This window comes from Anoplophora glabripennis, unplaced genomic scaffold (assembly GCF_000390285.2).
Source record: "Anoplophora glabripennis isolate ALB-LARVAE unplaced genomic scaffold, Agla_2.0 scaffold100, whole genome shotgun sequence".
Classification (NCBI taxonomy): Eukaryota; Metazoa; Arthropoda; class Insecta; order Coleoptera; family Cerambycidae; genus Anoplophora; species Anoplophora glabripennis.
The window spans coordinates 618,708-640,474 of NW_019416223.1; the positions used below are offsets into that span (position 1 = coordinate 618,708).

The window sequence follows — 21,767 nt, forward strand, 5'->3', positions numbered from 1 at the left end:
ATACGTTAGCAGCAGTAAAAGTTAACGTCAATGAATGGCGGATCCAATAGGGCGGTTGGATTAAAAATGTTGGAATTTAGAAATGAAAAAAAATTTTACAAAATTTCCAAAACGTAAAAAACCAGTAAATTTTATATGTTTATAATTTAATTCTTCTCTCTTTTTTAAATCAACCACTTCAAGATTAACATTTACCATTAATTTAACAAACTGCAATAAATTTTAACATTTACATAATAATTATATTACTTTGAATAAAATTTCAGGGGGTAATATGCATTGTTTATATTTCGATGTTAATTCTATTGATTTATTGCAATTTGAGTATTGTAAGTTTATAACACAAAACTTACCATTAACTAACAAAGTAGAACGTGCAAACAGCGTTATAAAGAAATTGTCCCAGGGTCAGGCAAAAGCTGCTCGAGAATTCGCTCTTTTTGCATTAACTAGAGCTTTTTTACGGTAATTAAAAAAAAAGAGAAATTACCTACGCCTCCTTGTGACCAAGATAGATTTTTTTTATAACGTTAATTGTTAAGTAACAGTTGGACGTGAACAGCCTGCACACGAGAGAAGGAGCGCAAGGCCCGCGCATACACGTGACCGTCGCTCTCGTCGCGCGCGAGGTTTTCGACTTGAACGTTTCTAATTCGGTTCATAATCAGTATATAATAGATTGCTTAGTCAAGAGTTCTGGCCAGCAAGATCACCGGATCTAACTTCTTCTAACTTCTTAGATTGTTTTAAGTTTGAATATCTAAAGAGCACTACATTTAAAATAAAAGTGCGCAACATCAAAAAATTAAGAGCAGCAGTTATTCGAGTAATTAACAATATAACAGAGCAACAGCTGCAAAATGGGTATGAAAATATGTACAAGAGATTAAATTTGTGCATAGCTATTGCAGGACATTTTGTGGCAATATAGCTCACTAATTTATTCATTAGAATTTATTTTATATTGCAACGATGTAATGTTAATGTTAATACGGTGAACTATAACATTTTTATTATTTCATCTGTGAGGAAGAATAAGTTATCTATCAATTTTGCTCTGTAATAAAATAAATAATAAACTGTTATTGATTTACATCATGTTCTTTTTATTTTCATAGTAAAAATTTGCAATTTCTTGCAAGGTTAAAAGCAACAGAAACAGTATTTTTCTTAAGTCTATTAGGTATTAAATTTTATGTATTAACTTTAATATTAACAGTTCACGTTCAAAAACAATTTTATTTAATTACGTATAACGCCTTTAATCACTCCACTGAGGTCACGTGGCTTTTAATAACGATAAAAACAAAACAGACAAACAAAATAACGACACAACGGGCTCGAACAACATTATTAATTAATTTATTGACACGCGACAGAGTACGGAGATTCAGGTAATGCGCGATCCATAGCAAAATGTGGAATGACTTTATCCATTATTCAATTAATCCGAAACTCTAAAACTAAGTAGACTGCTCAATGTGGAACCCAAGGAAGAACTGCCTGTTTTTCGGAAATCTCTCCTGAATTCGACACCTCGCTTCGACACCCCCATTTCTTGGGTCCAGACGTTTCTGTCCTTATCTTACTGGCGGGAGCCCTGAATATCGGGTCGCTTTGGCATAACTATGCCATGGTAATACTTATCTAATGGACTGAATTTACATTTACATAAATAATTCTGTGATTAACTGGACTTACAAGTAACCCTAGCCTTCCTCTAGTGACTCCGTGTAGCAATACGGGACGGATTAGTCAATCTTATTTTAATCTGTTCTTATAGCTTGGAAAATCCGCCTAAAAACCAGCTATTTGATCTATTATTCTTTTCCAATCATTATGCTTTTGCTATAGTTTGTATAGAACTCGGCAAGGAACCAAAGCTCGTAACTTGCTTAAAAAAATAGGAACTAGCTTTGATTAATACAGTACGTGTTTTCTGGGTAGACATTCAAACCTGGAGCTCGGTGATTCCGCGGATTTTATCTTGTGGGATCTCGTTGATTGAACTCGAGCTGGACATCCAGTTTAATTAAAATTTCAACTCTCTCTACTGTTGCAACTTTCTACTTCAAGTTGAGGATTGGAAAGTATGTCGATTTTTGGTAGTTTTGCCTCTCATACGACAATCTTTTTCAAATTTCCTTAAAAATCGCTAAAAATAGAATTGTACACTGGACAAACAGACGTAATGCAGAATTACTTTAATTTAATAGTAGATCAATATACTTCAAAGAGTAGACGTAAGAGGGATATACATTTAGCTATGTTTTCTGTTCAAAAAAGAAAAACGGATTAATTTTACTCATGAAAAAGTGGAGTTAGCTTTTAGGTCATATTTTATTTCATAAAAACGAGGAATATTGCCATTTCCTAAGATAACGCCGTGAAATATTACCCTTAAAATTTACAGTCGTTAGTGGGCGTCGGTTGTCAGACGAGGCGAGGTAATCATTCAACAATTTATTTCACGCGTTTTACAATTATTTATATTCGCATGTCACAGTGGAACGTTAATCTATTCTTAATGCTACACAATCATTACACATTCATGCGCACAACGAGGTACATACATAAGCGTTTAGCAAAATATTACCGTCTGTGGTGGCACGATATTTGTCGCCTGCTCCTAGGAGCTACATAATTCATGGTAATGCCGTGGCGAGGGGTTAAAAAGGCCCGTCGTATGCGGCGGGATCGATTTCCATGATTACAGAAATGAAGGAAATGGATGGATTGATGATGTGTCTCTTTCTTTAAATTAAATTTCTAAAGAGTTGCATGCAAAGTCTCCCCAACTAAAAAAAATTCTTTGTAACTTTAAAAACAAACTCTAATTTTATTCCCGTTCTGCAAAATCTTTCTCTTCTGGGTAGGTACTTTGATAGTTACACCATAAAAATAAAAAAAATATTTTCGCTTTTTTAAATTTTGATAAATTGTAATTTTCATCGAATCCACAGAAAAATTTCTTTCGCAGCTCAAGAACATGGGTACAAAATAGAAAGGGAGTAATATAAGACGGGTTGTAGAAAAGAAATAATGAAATTGCAGTTGCTGTAAGCGTGAAGTTTTTTATTAGAACTATGTGTCATAATTAAATAAATATTTGTTATGAATGAGAATGCCGAAATACTTTTAAAAGAAATAAGATTTATTAACAACTGCAAATAACAATAAAAGTTATATAGCGTAAAAATGTGCTATCAATTAGGTAGGTTAATATAAATTAAGTTTTTTGACGTAATCTTGTGTTAAACAGTGAACAACTAGTATTTATTAAAAATGTCCACTACTAGTATTTATTGAAAACTTACTACATAGTATATACCATTATTTTTAAATTGAAAACATATATCACACTCTATACTTAGGATTGACCGTTTCCGAGATATTTTAATTTTTAGTCAAAAATTGACAGATGCCGTCAAGAAAATTTAGTTTTCTCGGAAACACTGTTTTATTTTTTTTATGTGAATCTAACATATTGTAGAGGAAGACCTAATTTATCAGATTTGACATGAAAATTTTCCGGTTTTCACCCTACTACTTTTGCATGATATTTGAAAAAGAAAGTGATCCCAACAAGGTAGTCTGTTGTCTCAAGATACTTGTTTTTTGAATTTTATGGCCATTTTATGGTCAAAATATGGGTTAAATGGAAAAATAATAAAAACATAATAAGTTTATTTTTTTCGTTTTTCAATCGAAATCCGTAGTAAAAAATGGGTCTTTCTATTTAAAAAAAAACTGCTTCCGGTCTAAAAACACTACTTTCGGTCTAGACCGGTGCCCTACAATTTTTGTATGAAACTTTTTTCGAAATAGTCGAGTCCAACCGAGATATTATTTGGTCTCAACCCCACCTGGTATAAAAGAATATACATATTTTATTTTTAAATATTTTATATTTTTCGCCCATACCTCCTTTTTTGTTACCAAATAAAATATGAAAACATTTTTGGCATTCGATTTTGTATTTCAAATTTCAAAACAATCGAATCTGTAAAAAAATGCCTTCTAGCAAAAACATTGCAAAAATTAACGTACTCATACGGGATAATTGGCAAAGTTTGTCAATGTAATAGTAGAAATTACTTACAGTTTTTACCGCTAGGGTCGCTGGTGTTCCTTGTACACCGACATATTTTCATTATTGATTTATTTATCTAATTCAGAGTAGCCTACATTATTTATTTTAAAATTTTTAACACATCACAAAAACGACGTGATTGATTCTTAATTCAAACTGCCGCATTCTTTATCTCGCCTCTACTATTTCGGTACATATGGGACACTAGCGCCCTCTAATTTGATAAGTTATTTGTTTAAATGCTGCTCGTGCTCCTTGTGTAGTCTCCATGTTCAAAACATTAAAGCTTCCTGCTACTTTCAAACTTTTCTCTCGACGTAGCATTGAACGCTAATCCAGATACTGTCCGTAGTCCAAGAAAAAGACATTAGATTCTCTCGGGTTACACCTCGTCGTCGTGTACACCACCCAGCTATTAACAAACCCAGATGTAAATGAAGATAGATCACAACGATCACAGCGCATGGAATCATGTAATGCCACGTCCTCAGCTCCATCTATCATGCTCCGAGCGTGATTTCTTGGACAAATTGCCATGTCGTATACGAATAGTAGTGAGCCATGATTTACTCACGGTCCGTCAACGCCGTCGCGATACCCGCTGTGACACTTCGTCCGACTATTCTACTCGGTTTGCTTGCGTTTTATGGTGGCTTTCCGCCTAGTTAAGTGTTAACAATACCGGCGTTCGCTTTTTACAAGTTTACTTTGTTCCGATCCTATAAAAAACTGCATCGCGAGCGGCACGTTCCTTCGCACGGGATTATTGGACACGGAACTTAAAAAAGCGGTGTCCGCGGCTCCAAGTGAATTGTTCCGTGGTATGCCTCTGCGATTGTTGGCGTTTGTTAATATTTTCAGAGCTATCGCTACTACGTAGTGGTTCATTCAGAACTGTAGTAAAATTTCCATTATGTGCGAAGCATTTAATCCAGGTAGAAACATTTTCATATTTTCTCTACTTTTTTACTACTCTTTTAATGAATATCACTTTTCTGTACATATAGGGCGGTTTAAAAAAAAAGTACCATAACTTCAGGGACTGCTAGGACAAAAGAATTTGGACCAATTCTTTCAAAAAACAATATATGCGTTGACAAAAATTTGGCACAGACATGTTTTTGACTGAATCGCTAACTACGATATTTGTCAGTGATAATTTGTGACGTAGCTTAGAATAAACTCGTATTTGGTACACTTGTACGTAAATCGGGATAAATGTCCTCATCATTGAGTGACCCCACTCCATTATATGGTTGTCGTGCGTTGTCTTTGTCTATTCCTATCACTCAAGCGACCTAAAATAGTGTCTTTAAAATAGAAACCACTGTGCCAACTTAATAGTTAATGACTTTAATCAATGATATTTGAATTAAAATTTAAAGAGAATATAAACCAAGTCTGAGTAAGAAATTACTTAATAATAGTGAAATTTAGAGAAAAAATCAACTCTTAATTGGTTTTACATACCGAGAATAGAGTCAGAAGTCACTCAATTGATAGCAGAAACTCGTATTTGAGTAAAATTCACTCACTTCTGTAGCAATAGTTTCACTCATAAATTTTTAGTTGTACTCATACTAATAGAGTGCGGACAGAAATTGAATTTTACTGATTTTTTTTACAGTGTATGTGGTTCATTTTACATAAAAATAATACTCTTGTTGAATCAAACCGTTTTTGAGAGTAACCCAGTTACTCGAGTAACTTAAAAAGTTATATTAGTACCTATTACTTGAAATAAAATAAAATAAAAAAAAATAAAAAAATGTTTTCAATGCCCATAACTTTTAAAGAAGCAAAATTGTACTATGGTGAATTGTATCTAAATTGGTTTATTTTCATTCAAAGAAGCTGTCCTTGAAGTACGGTCTATTCGTTTATGGACACCCTGTACATAAAGGAATAGAAAATAATTTAAGACAGTCGTTTTTCTAAAAAAAAATGTTTAATTTTCAATGATTTCAATATTTTTATGTAAAATAAAATTTGTAGTTATAAAATATCAAAACCTAACCTCAAAAAAGATGTCATAACATGTCATTAGGTTAGGTTATAGCTAGCCACATCCACATAGCGGCCACTAAATCATTTAAAATCAAGCTATCAGCGATAAAATTTTTCATTCTTAACCCCGCTAATAACCCTCAAAGCCACAGCTTCGGGTTTTATCATTAAAGTTTGCCGTTCCATTAAAACTTTAATACATCACATAAATTATTAGCCTTATTTGCCGAAATAACCAAATAATCCTACCAAGTTTTCCGTCGGGCCCCACATTCTATTTTACCATAACATAACGTCTTAAAACCATTACATATACGTCAATATTTACCCAAGTTAAAATATAACTCCGGCAGTCTATAATCATGACTTATAACTAGCTGTAAGTACGAATTCAATTTGCATACAAGATGGATTCGGGGCGAGGGTGTGAGTCAGAGAGGGAGCGAGTTATTATGTATTCGGATGAGCAGAGGTTCTCAAACTTTTAACGGCTCTTAACCGAGAGAGAAGGGCCAGGAAAAGTAGTTACCTTTCATGATAATACGCGGTGTTTCCTAAGTAGGCACTTGCGGAAAATCCAGATACTTATTATATTGCTAAAATTAAGAAATTTTGGTTAATAAACATTGAGGCATAAGGCCGCCCTTATCTAGCTTCCAGAATTAAAAAAAAATCAATTTATTATTCGTAATTTCTAAACTGCCTGAAGATCTTATCTTTATTATAACCAAATTACCTTAATTTTAGCTATAGTATTAATATTACTCTTCTAAAAATATGCCATCCATAATCGACGGCCGAAAATATAGATAGTGATTCATCGCTAGCTCTTGGACTAGTAAGGAGGATGAGGCGTGCGGGGATCGAAAATCCATAGGCGTGTATACGTAAAAGGCAACAAGATGTAGAAAATATGGAAAAAATATAATAAAACATAACCTATAATATTTTTAGAGGTTTTATCGAGAAAACTTCAAAAATATTTTAGTAACATTTTGTTTTTAAATTTTAAGTGTTTTCTATAAAACGATGCCCTCTTGGGCATCGATAACCCACCACCACCCGGCTTACGCCGCCGAAAAATATTGTAATGTTTTCTATCAATATATTTATTTAAGTAGGTACTTACATATTTTATAATAATTATCTCACGAATATTATCACTGTCACACTTTCACTTCACTGCCACATAATCACTTCACTATTAATATATTTAAATACTTACGTATCACATTATTCACATTTTATATTTCACATATCACTGTTGCTATCAGTATCACTAGAATCATCTTCACCCAAATGAATAATGACTGGTTCTAAGAACACTTCTACCGTTGTATCAAGATCCCACATACGTTGTTCCTCTTTCTGTGCATGTCCAATACACTTACACCATGTTTCAGCAGTGACGTGATTATTAGCATCCTGTAATAATAATTTCACGTCGTTTATTTTAAAGGTGGTGTTTTTTCGTGCGATTTCATTCTTTATTTGTGCCCAAACCAACTCAATTGGGTTTAATTCACAGTGGTATAGCGGTAAACGGAGTACACGAATTCCTCGATCTTTGGCCATCTCATCCACTACATACTTAATGTATTGACCTTTTTCTCTTTGGACAATTTTTAATAATTGTACTTTTAGCATGGTTTCTGTATATTAATATTTTTCGATTGTAACCAGTCCATAATATTTCCTTTTCTCCATGCTGATGTCGGTAACATTTCAACTCTTCTACTATGATAAGGTGCGTTATCCATCACAACAACTGCTCCTGGCTCCAGATATGATAAAACATTCAAACCATTTTTCAAACACGTCGCTGTTCATATCTTCATGATAATCTCCCGTTTTCGTGACTCAAATACATGCAAACCATTTTCTAAAAATCCCGTATCGCTTCCAATATGTGTTTAATCAATCTTCGTCCTTTTCCAGAAAGTGCCTTTAATCCAGTAGAAAATCCATCTAAAAATGCTTGTTTCTTACTCTTAACATTACCATCCTGCCAAACTTTTGATACAGTATGACCTTCGTGTACCCATGTTTCATCCATGTAATATATCATCTTACCAGATGCACGAAGTTATCTTATTTTTTCTAAGTATTCTCTTCGCCATACCACAATTTCGTCTTTTTCAACGAGCATACTATTCCGATTCCGTTTCAAATATCGAAAATTCATGTCACGCATTATTCTTCTAAGAACCTTATCAGATAAATTAGGAATATCCTCATTTTCAGCTATTGCAGCTTGAATTTTCTTTATCGTTGGTATTTCATTTCTAAAGAAAAATCCATGAATTTTCCTACGTATGGTGTATTTCACGTTAACGTCGACTTCTATTTTCTTCCTCCCTCGTGTTTCCACTTTTTTCTTCTTTGGATTCACTTCTACACTATTTTTTATGGCACGATAGACAGTAGCAACGGATACTTTTGTCAACGAACTACACATATCAACAGCTTCACTTACACTTGTATTAGAATTTCGCCACCGAATTCCTTTATACACGTTTTTTACCATTATTAATTCCGCATCGCATAGGTTAGGGCGTTTATGAGCAACAGACCGTTTGCTACAACCGGCACTTTGATCCATTTTAATTATTATCCCTACGTTTTAAAACGTCCCGATTTTATTTTTTTAATTTATAAATTTACTATAGTCACGGAATATGCAAACCCTCGCGCGCGCTTATAGTTTGACGTTTCTAACTACGGCCAACTCGAATTCTACGTACGTCCGTTTACACCCACTAAAAAGAGTATTTCCCTATCTGTAATAAATGCGATAGACAGAGATAGGAAATAAATCGCGTTCAGTTAACTCAGTCTATGACTGTTGTAGATCCTATGGATGTGCAAAGACATCATTTAACATAAGCAAATAATATTGAACCGTTATAAAAATCATTTTAAGTTTTATACACTTTACGGTAATAGTGTTTCTATATTATGTATGAATCACTATCTATATTTTCGGCCGTCGAGTATAGTCGTTTCTGACAATACTTAAAATGGAAAATTATTGTAATAAAAATCTTGATATTGTAATATACAACGAAGTAAGAAATATGAATGTAACGAGATGCTATGTGCTCCCAATTTAAAAAAGGATAAAGGCGAGTTACGCTACATTTATTGTCTTTAGAGACAATTCCAGCGATATTCGTGAACATGTTTGGGACCGCTGGGGCGTGAAGAGAAGGAGAGGAAGCGAAATAAAAGCAAAGAAAATGGTCGATAAAAGAGGGATTTATATAATTGAAATAAACATGACAGTATTTCAAAGCGACTCAAACCTAATTAAGAATTTCAGATTATTTCATGAAAATAAATTGTGTTCTTAATATTCCCGTCGTTCTATTAAATTTATTTGCTCGAAGTTGGAACTGCTCTTTTCGATAAGTCGCCGAAAAGTTTTCTTTTGAGGGTCAATTAATGTGATTAAAAATTTTAAAAGTTTCCACCCGTCAAGGGGTGCGGCTTATGTTGAGTTTTTTTATTTCAGGGGAAACTGAATCAATCAAAAGATAGGTACTTTCGGTAATGAAAACATTACTCAAACGAAAATGGCCAGTAATGAAAAATATCGTCGGTCCAAAAAAAATTACTACTTTTTTATCAGGGACTTTTAGTCAATTCGTGTTTTAATTCCGACAGTCTACTTGCACCATATTACACTATACAGGATGGACCTTAAATAAATATACGGGGTGTTTTGTAACTAATGTGCCATAGTGTAATGGGAGGTTCCTGAAGTCAAAATAGTCTAATAGCAATAGCAAATTAATTCCGGCCTTTGTTCACACAAGGTGTTTAACGTAGCTTCAAAAATAAAAGTCCATTGGATTTAAATCTGGACTACAGGGTGGCCATAGATTGTCGCTGTCTCATTCAAAGACGTTAATATTAACATTTGCGTGATTGGAGTGTATGGAGAAATGAATTTTACCACAAATGTTATCATTTAATTTAGGTATAAATATTATTCTCTTGACATGACAGTTTCTCTAACGGTGTGATTCCTTATAATCTGAAATATTCTGTTTCTGACGAAGAATCAATAAAATCTAGACAGTTTGAACAGAAAAAAGAGTGTTCTTTTTAATAATCCACCCAAATGTGTACTCTTTGAGTAATGAATAATTAAGTATATGTACTATGCAAACCATTATATTTCTAATAGAAGGAATAAGTTACAAGTCAAAATGCTAATTAAGGTGGCCATATCCCTGGCCGAGAAATGGTGAAATTTCTGGCATTTTTAGGTACTGAAATCTTGAAAAGTAAAACGTGTAGAACAAAAGTAAGCATAAAAATAAAATCCTTGATGTTTTGTTTATTCATTGTTACCATTTAAATTTACCCAAATAAAATAATAACTAAAAAAAAGCGTTTGTAAAACATGCGCTTTCTGTTATCCTAACCCCACATTTTAAGAATTATTTTCACGTACTTATAAATAAAAGTAAACAATTTTATATGTAGGACTAAGCAAGTAAATGTTATAAGAATATTTACGTGTGGAGTTATATATAAAAAAGTTAGTATTTTCCTAGATTTCAGTACCTAAAACCTTGATGGTTTGATCGTTTTTTGCACCTGTTTATTAGTTTTACTGCGGCGTCTTTGAAAATACTCAGGTGGCATGACGTAACATTCCTATTATTTGATAAGCTTTAGATTATTCAGTTATTAAATGTTTGAAATTATTTGTCTTTGCGAAAAACACTATTTAAAGAATATGGGGCCCTTAATGGATCTCTGTAAATTCCAATCGATAAGATATAGGTACACTTTTCTATTCTAGAAAAATAAATGTAAAAAGTGTGCATTAAAATAACAGAACTAAATTTAAAAATATTAACTTATGTTGCTATGGATTCCTATAATTTGACAACACATATTTTAATTGACACAAATTAATACCAGTCAAGGAAAACAAAATTGGAAAGAATATTCTAAATAAATATTCAAATTCAAAATTATGCTATTAAAAATTCAAATATTTCCTTTTTCAACTAAACCACCTTATAGTTCTATACATTTTTCAATTCTTTTTTTATTTTGTTTAGATATGTTTAATAACGTATTATATTATTATAGAAATTGAACATATACCTAAATGTAAGAAGTTTTAACGAAAAGTATTTAAATATATACAGAAATTTATTGATGAAAACAAGAATGGCAAGAGCAAAAAGAGGGAATAAATATTTTTATGGAAATATTTTCTGTAGTAGTATGTGTACAGGGTGTAAGAAATTTGACAGCCATTACTTCAGCATAAGATGAACAAAAAAGTTGTATATTATAGGGGCGTAAGATTAACAGTTTTCAAAATACAGCGAGTATTAATATTGGGGAGTTTCATCACAACGACAACGTTACAACAGCGCTTAACCGAATGTTACACAGCTGATGCACACCACGTGTGCACGCGGCAGACTTGTCCTGCGGAATAACAAAAATTTAAACAAGTATTATTGTGAAATATTTAGTAAATTTCAGAACAATTGTTTTCCAGGTTTTAAATAAATAAAATAAAATGTATTGATTCTGTAGTACGAAGATAGTGATGTGCTTAAGTTTTAGCTCGAATTTTAGTAATTATGAATCTCTTAAAACAGGAACTTTTAATAAAATTATGAAATTGAAAAATATGAAATTAAAGTACCCAAAGATTCACGTCGTCCAAATAACGTATTAAAAATAATTTACTGTTACCAAAAAACAAAATTCAGTAATGTAATGCATGGATTTATCCTTATTTGATGGGCAGCAAAAATTCGTTCTCGCAAGTCTTCAACTGTCAAATTCCAGGTACCATCTGAATTGCGTATTGTTGGTTGTTGGACACCTTAGTACCTCGTGTTAACCGCCGCGCTGTTGTCACATTGCAAGATATGAATTTTATCGACCTTTAAATTTATTACAACGCTAATTATTTTTTAGAATTAAACATAAAGAAGTTCAAAGAAGTGATAAACATTGTGTTTTATGGTATTCTATGCCCGCAGTTATGTCAGTATTCCTTAATTAATCGAATTTTTGTTGTTGGAGATTTTGATAATTTTTTTCTCGGAAATGGTTGAGTTTAGGACCCATGTGTTATAAGATGTTTTTGTTTATTTTAATGTTTTCCATCGTGTGTTAGAATTAAGGCAGTCAAACTCCTAACACCCTGTATACTCGTATTCTCTATATTCTATAACTTTTTTAAGAAATGAATAATACTTTATTATTTCACTTTTTCTCAATATAAAACACTTTTGGTTTTATTTCTACTTTAAAATTAATTTAATTTGAAACTGTTCAGATTAAGGAGAATTTAGCGTACCATATTAATAATTTTCGTTTTCACGGAATTGTACCTTTCTAAATTTAAATCGAACTAAATTGATGTTAATAAATTTAACACAAGAACCGTTTTAGGACCTTAAAAGTATAAGGTAAGATATAAAACCAGGGGAAAAAAGGTAACATTAATAATAAAAAATCCTTAAAGTGAACTGGTACTATGCTGCGAGCTTTTAAGTCTGGGACTCGCCATGTGTTTTCTTTCCATGGAATTATTTATTAAGCGATTGAATGCAAGACTTTCAGAGGAGGAAATTTTTATTCCAGCGCGCGAACGTGCCCCTTATACATATTTTATTTATTTTGAAAACGTAAATACGTTATTCATTTAGGAATGAATAAGCGATTCGTGTTAGAAAATAATTAATTTAAATTTCACTGCATCACTGATTCTCACTTACACTGATGTATTTGTTTTAAGAAACAGATCACTTGCCATATGAAACGCGTGTGTTCGTTCTACTTTTTAGCATCACCGTGTACTTTTAGTGTGTCTGTTGCAGTGTCTTCCACGCTTTTTATTAAAATTTGATCTCAACAGACGCGACAGCGTAACATCTTCATGTAGTCCGGAATTCTAACCACGGTAGACGTAACGTCAACTTGAATTCTGCATAAGTTACAAACGAGAAATGACATATGAGCTCCCACCGAGGGGGGAATAGGTTTTACGTTTATGCGGGGAAAGGGTATGAAGTTATTTTGGTTTGTAACGTTATTGTAGACGGATATTAATAACGAAATATGTTTTCAGTACTATTTGCTTAAACGTTCTGGTAATAAAACACTATTTTTTATTTTATTTTACTTCTGTTGAGACCAGTAGGTAAAGCGATTGAAATACAGTAGGATTTACAGGGTGATTGGAAATAAGTGCGAAATACAAGCGTAGGTCGATATATGCTTCGTTTCTGAGATACAGAGTGTTTGAATTTTAATTTTTTATTTATTTTTATTAATTAATTCAAATAGTTTGAAATATATTCAGCCCTATGCTGTAAAAACATTGAAATTAATTTCAACCTTGAAGTGATTTCAATGAAAATTGATTTGTTCTTCAATTTTGGAGAAAATTGGTATGCACTAAGAACACTTGATTAGAAAACCTTGACATTAAAATTGATTGAAATTTATCTCAAGTGTACTTGTGGCAACGTCGCTATTTGCTATAGGGAGATACTGGTGACTATGGAAACAATCTTTATGAACAGAAACGGTGACATCAGTCAAAAATTTTATTATAAGATTCTTAATCATCAATTTTGTTATTCTGAATTTATTAATTATATATAAACAGTAACTATCACAACATAAAATGGTGAAGCAGTTAACAATCTTTCTGTTGAAATAAATAAAGAAAATCATAGCCAACAAAGAAGTACTGCCGATTGGAAGCGGGCATAACATATTTCCATATTGGTGTGTCACTTAAAATTAAATGTTGCTTATCAGATATAATTTACATTTATATTTCATTATCTACACATGAATTAATATATAATAAATGCTAGCTAATGCTAGTAATATTTAAAATTAATCAAGTACATTTTAAGATCTTTAACGAATGGGAATCCAACGTAAAATCTAAAGCTAGGAGAATTCACTTTGAACAAGAATTAACTGGAGGTGGTATTGCTCTAATTGAAATTTTAACAAATCTAGAAAAAAAATTTTTGGAGGTTTTGTCAAAAATATTAATATATGGGCACCCCCAAGTTGTAGAATTAGCTTACAAAAGAAAAAAATACATGAATCAAATAAACAGAAAAGGACAAAAAGAGATCAAGGAAAATCTTTCAGTATAAAAGTTTTTACATTAATTTTTTATTATTAATTATTTTGCATTTTCACCTGAACCATTTGAGCCGTTATGTTAAGGAGTCGCATCGAAATGTTAGAAAAAACTTCAATTATTTAAAAAATAGTATATTTATTTTGAATGTGGCATAGGAAAACTTGTTAAAATCTATAAGTAATTAAAATATTAAATTAAAAATATTTTATTTCATATGGATATTTTCAATAATATAAAATATTATTTTATTAATATTAATTATATATTAATATTGATATATTTTATTAATATTTAATATTATTTTATTCATAAACAAATATTAAATCAAATATGGCATGAAACTTCATGTTTCCAAAATAATTTTGAATTGCCCTATTTCTTACAATACGGCCTTACTGCAAATTATTTCTTCTTATATCTGTATAATTATCTTCTTCTAATTCGTCATTTTCATCATTTATCATTCAACATTTCTAAAATAAAATTTAGATTTTACTTTTGTTAAATCGAAATTAAGCTACACTTACCATTATTATCATCCAAATTTTCATTTCTAAGGATACACAGGTTATGTAATATTGCACAGGAATAAATTGTGTGTGCTGCCCTAGCTGGAGCAACAAGAATTCTTGATTAAATTGGTTTCAAGTTTCTTAACGTGAAGGTTTTCGATTTCCGTTACAATTCTTGACATTTGTCAACCTTGATATGCAGTTTTATATCAATTTCTGCTTTAGTGCATACCAAGTTTTGAAGTTTTCAAGGTTACTTGACGTCATTTCAAACTCTTGACAAATTTCAATCAATTTGTTTTTTACAGCATAGCAAACCTCCATTTTTATTGAAATATCTGTCTAAATGTCATTTTTTCATATAATTTCAACCTTGATATGAAGTCAATGTTCATACAGCATAGGGCTGATTGACTCGAAATTTGAAAAACGCTTTGAAGGGATAAATGTGCATTTTTTGGAATGATCCGAATATTTCTACTTGCACCAGTGGCATTCGTGCGAGAATAAAAAAAATGGTACGCCTCTGACTTTTTCCCGCTTTGATATTTTTTTTTAGAAATCTGCCATTAAATCTGAATGAAATTGAAGAATCTTCAATTCTTTTCGTAGGATGCACCATTTTTGAGGAAAAATCATAATATATTTTATTGCAAGTTGTATATTTTTAATTTCTATTTTTAAATAAAATACAACCATCAAATTTCAAGTCAATATCTTTACAACTGTTTGAAATAATTAATAAAAATAAATAAAAAATTAAAATTTATACACTGCTGTATCTCGAAAACGAAGCATATTTCGACCTACGTTAATAAGAACTTTTTTCACAAAATAACTTAGGCAAGCACCTCCTGAAATATTTACACACTTATTTACAAACACCCTGTATAAAAGTCAAACAAATACAAACTGTTAAATAATAGTAATATTTATTTCTTCAAAAATAAAACTGCAGTTTTGTACAGGAATTTTCAAAATAACCGCCTTACAAACACACAAAAAACTTGTCTACAGTATAAAAACAATTGTCAAGTAAAAATTTTTTTAAATACATTTTTAAAAATCTTAAAACTAAAGCATGTAGATGAGCTTATTATACTTTTTAAAAGGTATACGATATTTATTTTCTTCCTTGTATTAATGCAATGAATATGTCTATTCTTCAAATATTTATTATTCATATACACATATACAGGTAGTTCAAAAATCCACAAACAACGCAAAGTTAAAATTCTAAATTCTTTACAAATATTGCTACATGATACAGTATCTACAGGGTGTTAAAGAAAGAGTGTAAAATATTTCAGGAAGTAATAGTATGAACCAAAATAAGCAGAAAAGTCTTAATAAACAAGGGTCCGCAAAGTAACGGTTGCGGAGATATGGGCCACTATTCGTTTTTCAAAAATTTGTTTTATTAGGAATAAACCGACAAAGGAAGCTTTTAACAAACAAAAAACAGTTACAGAAGATGTTCAAAGTGCCCTCCGATTTCCAAGCAGGAAATGGACGGAGAGAGGTCTCAACGATATTCGAACTCTTTCGAAAACACCCTCCTTGGTTTGGATTTCTTGACACTTTTGATTAATCCGTAGCTGCAGCTCTTCCAGGCTATTTACAGGAGTACCATACACTAATGTCTTCAAATATCTCCAAACAAAGAAATCTAGAGGGTTCAGATCAGGCGATCTTGGAGGCCATAAAACAGGTCCGGCCCTTCCTACCCATCTATGTGGAAAAGTTTGGTGTAAATGCTCTCTAACGGCCATGGAAAAATGAGCTGGAGCACCATCATGCTGGAACCACATTTGTTGCCTCTGATTCAAAGGAATGTCTTCCAAAAACTCATACAGTGTGTTCTGCAGAAAGTTGAGGTAAGCAGCGCCTGTTAATCAGTTTGGTAAAAAAACAGGACCTAGAAACCTGTCACCTACAATACCCATCCAAATGTTTAATGAAAAACGTTCCTGATGTCCAGATTCTATTAGAACATGAGGATTTTGGTCGACCCAAATATGCGTATTGTGAAAATTAAACACTCCATCTCTTGTGAACCCGGCCTCATCAGTAAAAGGAATGTTTGCAAGAAAACGAGGGTCTTCAGCATCATGACGTAGAAACCAGCGGCAAAAAACCAAACGTGCTTGATGATCATTTATTGGATTTAAGGCCTGTACTCGTTGCACATGTTATGGATAAAGCAGTTGCTCGTGAAGGATTCTCCAAACAAGAGGACCACTAATTCCTACCTCGGCTGATATTCTCCGCACACTCGTACCTGGATTCTGCTCTACCAGTGCTAGAATTTCTTCTTCTGCTCTAGGAGTGGATACCGACCTTGGTCTTCCGGATAAATGGCACTGTTTGCTCAAGGAACCGGTATCACGCAATCTTTGGTGAATTCTTCCAAACATGCGTTGTGAAGGAATCTGGCGATTTGGATAAGCGTCAACATAAAGACGTCGCGACCATACATGAAATGCATGTCTGTTAGTTCTGCGTTAGAGTAACCAGCCATAGCGAAAGAAAACTTGTGCACTGAGAACAACTTTCAAATACGTACTGTTTATTTCACTAAACATCAACCAACTATTATAAGAAAATACACAACGTTTTTGCAAAATAAAAAAGGGGCTAAAAACATAAAACATTCCATATCTCCACAACCATTACTTTGCGTACCCATGTTTATTGAGACTTTTCTGCTTATTTTGATTCATACTATTACCTCCTTAAATATTTTAGACTCTTTTTTAACACCCTGTATACCACCTTTAATCTTTTGAAGGATAAAAATATCTGAATATCTTATTTAGACTCGACTAAACCATAGTAGTAGTTGTTGTTTAGTTAAAACAGATTTTACATTTCGAATTAAATATGTTACAAAATTTAATATTTAATTGTGTACAATGTGGTTTCCAATTCAGGTCTTCATTTATAACAATTTCTAAAAACTTAATAGCGTAATTATTAACCGAATTGTTCTCTCCAGTTTTTAAAAATTTAAAGAACTACAAATTTTCTGACGATTGGGAAATCTTATACACTGAGTTTTCTCTGCATTACGATGTTGTTTGTTAAAAGCGTGCCAGTTATTTAAAATATCTAGTACATTATTGCATTTATATTCTACAACGTTGACAGGCTTGACTGAAATATTAACAAATTGATCATCAGCATACATAGTAAGACACATTTCCGTTGCTAAAGTATTTAACTCATTAGTGTATAAAATAAACAGCATCGGGGCCAAAACAGAACCTCGAGGTACTCCTACCTCAACTGCTTTACTCTCCGAATTGTTGATTTTAATTAAGCTGCTCTGGTCACCGCTATGATGTGTCAGACTAACTTATTGTCTCCTATCTTTCAAAAATAAGGAGATCCAATCCAACATCCTTTTGTGCATATAATTTTACCCATATTATTAGTGGTAACTTCATTCAATATTTTCTCCTTTCGGTGGTACAAATTTTTAGATCTTTCTTTGTTTATTTTATCTTTGAGAAATGATTACAGAACAAACTTGCCTTTGATCAAATTGATCTTACATATCATAAAATTATCCTTTCATTTATTTAAAAAAAAGTCTATAGCACGATGAGGTTGTTACAAAGCGCTTTTTATAGTATAGTATTTTTTTCATAAGATATTGAAAGATCTGCAAATAGCTAAATTGCAGAAAAGGGAGCGGATTCGAGTAAGCGACAAATATACAGGGTGTTACATTTAAGATTAGACAAACTTTTGTTATGTACGTCTTCTAAACGCAACAGTCATTTTTTTATTTATTACTTTGATACCGCAACAACGTCTTTGGTTTGCATCATTTTTTCCGAGACAGAAAAGCAAAATAAGGGGCTAAAATATTATGTTATTCTATACAATCTCTAATAAAAGACAATTTTTTACAGTGGAAATTATTTTTAAAACTTTCGGCACGATCTTAGATTGTAATTAAATGGAAACTTTTGGTTATTTATCTTAAAAACCGAGAAAATAATCGTTTTCATTTTGTTTTACTTGCAATAAAATTTTTTGAATAGAACGTCGATATATTGAATTTTACAAGAAGGTAACGAATTCCATTGTGGCAACTTGATTGCAGCCATGCCGAGCATACTAAATAAAAAGTGTCAAATGGTCAAAGCGCACAGGTGCTAGTTTTTTGCCATTGTTGCTACGATTCGCATTCGCATTATGTCCTCATTGTGTTCGGGAGACTGTTTGGTACGGGTTCTGAAAATCAAATACAGCTTCCAGTTTATAACGGTCGTAATAACGAGTAGTTTCATGGAATATGTTTACAATATTGTTTCCCAACTCAATTGTGGCTATGCAAATCCAGTTAGCCGTTCTTTTTCCAAAGCACGCAGTCGGCCCCCGTCGACGTCGTTTGCGATTCGAAATTAGTTACAGGAAGAAGTTAATCTCGCGTTTTCTTCGCCATTCGTGCTTCTTGACTTCCAGTCAAATAATAACCAGCTCTAGAATATTCCCGACGTTTGCACGTTGTAGCGTTTGCAGTGAATAAACTTGCAATTCTGTTATATAACTTTCCGGGAACTTTGCTATTTAATGGAGTTTACGTAATGTATATTATAACTTCAAATTGAGGTTGCAATAATATTGCCCGGCTGCTCTAATGATTTATTTAGGGGGCGCGTAATTTGCCCCGCCACTGATTTCCACTCCTGCTAGGGACGAAATTTGCCCGAAAGAGCTCTAATCATAAACAACAGTTTTCTCTCTACATTGAAAAAAACCGGCCAAAAATATTTGATGCATTTGGTACATTTTATCTACCATCTTTCGTAATTTCCTGGGTAAAAAATTGACTTTTATACACTGTAAAAAAATCCGTGTGAGTGAAAGCGATAAAGGTACGGTGTGAATTCATTGAGTGAAATTATTGAGTACATTTTCACTCAATATGGAGCATTTTGGCAATTTTACTCATTTGTGATAATATTTGAACTAAAGCTGAGTATATACTTGAACTATTGAATTTTGAAAAATAAGAACGATATTCAGGCTCTCAGACATACGTAAAGGGACATTTTCTATTTTCGAGACCCTGTTCTAAAAAATAAATGTTACACCACTGTGTAAAGCGGACAAATATTTTTATAAAAGATGTTGAATATAGCTGACAGGAATTTTTGAAAAAACTTTTCGACATTTTTTTAATTAGACAAGATGCAACCAAATGCTGTCGTTTGTAACTGACAACTACAGTAGAAAATTCAATTCTATGTATTTTAACGACACAAAAAAATACAAGATTGTATACTCTTTTTTGGTGGGGAAAATTAAACTACGGTTCATTTTTGGCAACCCTAAAAACTCCCTGTAGCAAATTTCATTGAAATTGAGTATCGTCAAGAAGTTATCAAAAAATATATAGAAATTGAGAAGATTATAAGGACTGTAAGACTATAAGGATGTAAAAACTGCTAAGGCAAACTCATTCGTTTCCGAACACCCTATATACAGGGTGTTTGAGAAAGACCTCCCGTAAATACAGGGGGTGATAGTACGACAAAAAAATAAGAATTTTTGTCTTATGAAGTATATGTCTATCTCCTCTTGTTTTCGAGACAGAGCGACAAAATAAAAAATTTTAAATACAATTTTTAGGAAAGTTTCCAAGCGGCGCGAAATATTTTTATAAAATTTGCTGTTCCGGGGTTTTTAAAGATGCCAAATAGGCTGGTCTAATTATTTTTTGTATATTTCATAGAGGGCGCTAATTATGCTACATTCGTGTTACATTTTAAGTTCTAATTTTTTAAGGTTAGGTTTTTTACCATTTAGGCTTCAATTTCTAATGGACAATTTTATTTTCTAAAAATAATGTACTCTTGTTAGAACTTCCTAATGTGGGTGGTCTTCGAGGAAAAAGTCTTTAATTGAACTCTTACAATATTACGGTGTATAAAAGAAGTGACTTTTCTCAAAGTAGGCTTATGTCAAAACTTATTGATGGATGTCTCATAAACAACGCATACATTCTTAGTAATATTTTAAACTCTTAATTAACTTTATATCAAAATTTTAGTGACTATAAATTAATCATTACTAACTACAGTTACTAACAATCACTAAAATTTTGCCTACTTTGGGAAGTTTAATTAAAAGCATTTTTTTTTTCGAAAACCGTCCACATTAGGAAGTTCTAACAAGAGTACATTATTTTTAGAAAATAAAATTGTACATTAGATATTGGAGCCCGAATGATAAAAAACCTAACCTTAAAAAAATTAGAACTTAAAATGTAATAGGAATGTAGCATAACTAGCGCCCTCTATGAAATATACAAAAAATAATTGTACCAGCGTATTTGGCATCCTTAAAAACTCCGGAATACCAAATTTGAGAAGAATATTTCGCACCGTTTGGAAATTTTCGTAAAAATTCTATTCAAAAAATTTTATTTTGTCGCTCTGTATCTCGAAAACAAGAGAAGGTAGACATATAGTTCATAAGACAAAAAATTCTTATTTTTTATCGTACTATCACCCCCTGTATTTACAGAAGGTCTTTCTGAAACACCCTGTATAAATAAGACTGATGTGAAACAGTCTAAAATGTAGCTACTATTTATTTAGTTTAAAGAAACTGTACTTATTACACCAAAAGTATGTTTGTGTGTTAATATTTTTTCATAACTTTGTAACCTACTGTTCCAGTTTTTGTTTGTTTTCATTATATTACTAGCAATAAACTGTTAGCTAAACAATGTGTTGCTAAATGTATTGTGTCAAACGGCAATGCTGAGTGGTAGGTTAATATGGAATCATCGATTAATAAATTGTTTTACAAAATGAAAATGAGGTATTTTGTTGGCATTATAATTTTCGGAATACTTCACAAAAGTATTTCCCAATATTATTTTTATCATACTACTTTTTTGTCTTACAGTTAATTAAATTGAAAGTTAATTACAAGTAAAATTTAGGCGCTTTAATTACCAGATAATTGACTT

General features: G+C 32.0%; 1 protein-coding gene across 5 annotated transcripts in view; it reads left to right on the forward strand.

Moving 5' to 3' along the window:
* The window catches only part of LOC108907802 (TOX high mobility group box family member 4), a 238,209-nt gene that overhangs the window by 127,390 nt on the left and 89,052 nt on the right, over positions 1-21,767 (forward strand). The window lies entirely within an intron of this gene.